Raw genomic sequence first — 4,294 nt, forward strand, 5'->3', positions numbered from 1 at the left:
AGCACATAACTAAACATGACAAAAAACAAATTCATAATATTAATAAATACTATAATAGCATATACAGTAAATAATACTACAATAACACTGGTTTGCAAATAGTGTCCTTGAATGAGTTTATCTGTGAGTCTGAAAATGTAAGGATCCAATTAACACTGGCTGACAGTATTTACAGATATGGTGAAGATTGCAGCCAGACAGAGGTTTATAAATGACAAACGTTTGGGGCGTAAGCTGTAGCATATTCTTAGTAGCTTAGTGTGGCTCTTCAATGTCAGTTAAGTGGCACCAAAAAAAAACACACACACACACACAAGCACTTATACGCAACAAAAGTCATCTGAGGCTTCATCAGCTCACCACAGACTCCATTAAAGGGGTCATATGATGTTGCTAAAAAGAACATTATTTTGTGTATTTGGTGTAATGAAATGTGTTTATGCAGTTTAGTTTCTTCTGATAAAAATGTTGGTAACCAAACAGTCGACAGTAGCCATTTACTTTCATACAGGGTGGAAAATACTATGGAAGTGAATGGTTTTTGTTTACCAACAGAATTTTCATTTTTGGGTAAACTATCCCTTTAAGTATATGAACTATGGCATCCAGGATCATTACAGAACATCAGAGACACATGCACATTCTTTACTGACAACAATTGCACTGAACCTCTCTGTTAGCAGTTCCTTCACATGTACAGATGTAGAGAAGTATGAGCGGGTGTCAAGATGTGTGTGCAGTTCTTACCCATTCTCTTGTGTTCTGCATTGCTGGTTCTGTGTTCTAAAGAGAGTGAGGAAGGAGAGGACTATGGTAATACTGCAAATGAAAAACCCTAAATGCTAAAAACAAACATGCAGACAGTGCAACCAAAGATGGTTCTTAAGAGACGGAACTGTTAAGTCCCTTACCATATTGTGATGCCTGCGGCAACTACATGTGATGGCCCCGGGCTGGACCGATCCAGCGATCGACAGCACGAAGTTCAAGTATTTCCTCAGCGACCAGCACGGATCAGCTCTAAGCATGACGAAGCGGATATCGTCCTCTTTTGGAAGACCAAACAAAGTAGTTTCGCTTTCACAACGAAAAACACAGTGCACCAAGAGCTTGTAACACTCCAAAGAGAAAGGAAAAATTGAAATCGCATCATATGACCCCTTTAATCAGTAAATCCAGCTTCGGTCATGTGCTCAGAACTTTTCAGAAAATTTTTTATTTCACCAGCATGCAGTGGCTGCAGAGTAGTGTTGGGAAGGTTACTTTGGAAATGTAATAGGTTACAGATTACAATTTATTTACCCTATTTAAAATGTAATAAATAGTGTAACTATTTCAAATACTTTATTAAAGTAATGTAACTGATTACATTTGATAACTTTTTTATAAGTTTCTAAATTTCTAATGTTTTCAATCATTTTCAAATATTTAAACCAGGCAGGCAGTACTCAACACTACAAACCCAATTCCAGAAAAGTTGTAAAATGCAATAAAAATCAAGAATCTGTGATTTGTTAGTTCTCTTTAACTTTTATGTAATTGACAAAAGTACAAAGAAAAGATTTCTCTGACCAACTTAAATATAAACAGATTTTGATTTTGATGGCTGCAACACACTCCAAAAAAAGTTTGGACAGAGGCAAAATAAACGTGAGAAGGTTATAGAATATCCAAATTAAACTGTTTTGAAACAGTCCACAATAAGCTGGTGAATTGGTAATAGGTGAGAGGATTGTGATTTGGTGTAAAAGACTTTCAAAATCCTTCATCATTTGAACTAAGATCATAATCATTTAATTTTAAAGCACAGCCAACCTCAAAATCAGACTTACTTTGAGATCATTCTGAGGTTAAATACAGATTTAAAACCATAACAAGAAATAGTTTAATAGCTATGATACTGTTTTTGAAAACAAGTCTTTGCATAGCTACAACAGGAAACACTGGAATCTAACAATGCCTTGGAAAAATAAAGCATATGCATAAACCCAAACAGCAAATAAAACAGTCACTGAATAAGCATGTGCCCTATTCTGTGTACTAAACTCCTAAAACATTGGTCCCTTATATTTTGCAGTCATTGCAACTTATGAAAGAAATCAATTAAATCTGCATGTGGGTGTTTATGTGAAAAAAATTCAGATGTAACCTACTTTGTAACCGTTAACATTTTCACTGTACAGTAACTGTAATTTAATTACACATTTTTGCTCAGTAACTGTATCTGATTACTATTAACATGATGGAGTAATATAAAACTACTGGTTTAAAGATGCTGATTACATATAGAAACAATATATTTCACATGTATTTTAAAATATGCATGAAGTGTTCGGGCAGTAAAGTGTTTTGATTGCTCGATTGGTGGAGATGTGTCTTCGGAATCATGGATAATGTCGTTTTTCAACAGGAATTCCACTATTAAACATGATTATATAATAAAACAGTTTAAATAACACTGGCTGACGGCTTTAACGACAGCATATCCAATCGATTGACAATCTCGCAGCTTCCAGTAGATCTGTCTTCAAAAGTTACTGTTAAAAATAAATGAATGGGATTTTTATTTCCAGAACCTGACTGTGGCACTATAGCCTAAATCGGCAAATAATAGACTGGACTCTTCTTGTTGCTATGGCAATGAAGAACTAGATCTTTAATATCATCTACTGGATTTTGAGAGGGAGACTACGTATGTTTAGAAAAGCATGCTACTTTTAGTACTTTTGCTGTTATAATATGTATTATGTGCACAGCATACAATTTTCTATAGGCAAAACCACAACACATTTGCATGAGCAGTACACAACAGAGCACAATGCAATGCGCTGGACTGAATAAACACATTTAGTAATGAGTATTTTCAAATCATTTGTTGAGATATTTTTACATAATTTGATAACTTTTTGATAAGTTTAATTTGAACAACTATTATTATTTTCTACATGATAACCAGACTGGCTGAATTAAAGGGGTCATATCATGCGATTTCAATTTTTCCTTTCTCTTTGGAGTGTTACAAGCTCTTGGTGCATAAAGGAGATCTGTAAAGTTGCAAAGACACTTTTCTCAGGTCACGTGACAACAACTAAGCATACTGCATACTGTTTTTAAACCAATGTATACTGCACAGCATGCAGTACGCTCATACCACCGTGACGTCACAACATGTATTTAAAGCATTGTTTACAGATTTTTGGACTCTATGCTGATGGATAACAGCAACTTTTTGCACACTCCAGTATGCATAACACATGCAAAAGAGCTAACTGGAAAACATAAAGAGAAAAGTGACGACCGAGTGAAACTGTAAATTGCCCTACTCGAGCATCTAACCTCAAACACAAGATCTACACAGAAAACATTGTTCATTACTGAGAAAAAGCAATGCATTTAACGCGCTGAAAATCCACCACAAAGACACCCGATTTCGCAACACTACGAAGTTAAAACCTCAGCAGACTCGATCTCTTTAACTCGCTGCGAAAACGACAAAGAAGACAAGAGCGAGGAGAAGAAGAACCGCAGTGAGATCATCGCGTGTCGTGCGGTTTAATGGAGAAGTGTTGCTTACCGTGACGCCCGGTTGAACGGGTTTGAAAGTGTTTAGTGAAGTTTCAGTAACTTTTGCAGTGCGGAGGAACCGCTCAGATCCGGTCAGTCTCTTCGACGCGCGTGTGGGCGGTGAATCCGGATGAATTCACGCACATTCCCGGAGACATCAATCCTGCTTCCCAGAAAGATGCCTCTGTGCTTTGTGTGGACTCCTAGAAGACAACACTTTTCCAACACTTACTGCTTCACAGCGGATGCATCATAGCCTGTTTCTCAACCCCCAAACTATTTTCACATTTAAATCACATTTAAAAATAAATGTAATTATTTAGGTAGAAAATATCAAAAACCATTTTCAATGCAAGAGTGTTTCCACAGCTATTAATTATTTATTTAAAAAAGATTTCATATTTTTATTCTATAAAGTTCACATTAAAACAACTGTTCTGAAAACTTTGACCATGTCTTCGTCAATTATTTTTGCTGTATATCAGATGACTCTTAATATGAAAATATTATTTTTTTTAATATTATTATATATTTTTTAAATTAATTATTTAAAAATTATGTTTTAAAGGCTAAACAACGAGTGAAATAAATGCAATACGTATTATGTGAAAATTAATTTTAACCCGTTTTACGCGAATTACGACGGTTCAACCGTTGTGACGTCATTTCCAACGGACCCGTTTTTCCACTCATAAAAAGTGTAGATGTTTAATAAGGACAAAACGTTGTC

General features: G+C 35.4%; 1 protein-coding gene across 2 annotated transcripts in view; it reads right to left on the reverse strand.

Annotated features, from left to right (window-relative positions):
• The window catches only part of LOC107667209 (uncharacterized), a 21,547-nt gene extending 17,767 nt beyond the window's left edge, over positions 1-3,780 (reverse strand). For both annotated transcript variants that reach the window (XM_016458823.1, XM_016458822.1), the window contains exon 1: positions 3,575-3,780. The gene's annotated coding sequence lies outside the window, so the exon portion shown is untranslated. The remainder of the gene's footprint in view (positions 1-3,574) is intronic.
• Between the last annotated feature and the right edge of the window lie 514 nt (positions 3,781-4,294).

Source organism: Sinocyclocheilus anshuiensis, unplaced genomic scaffold (assembly GCF_001515605.1).
Source record: "Sinocyclocheilus anshuiensis isolate Anshui unplaced genomic scaffold, SAMN03320099.WGS_v1.1 scaffold415, whole genome shotgun sequence".
NCBI classification, from domain to species: Eukaryota; Metazoa; Chordata; class Actinopteri; order Cypriniformes; family Cyprinidae; genus Sinocyclocheilus; species Sinocyclocheilus anshuiensis.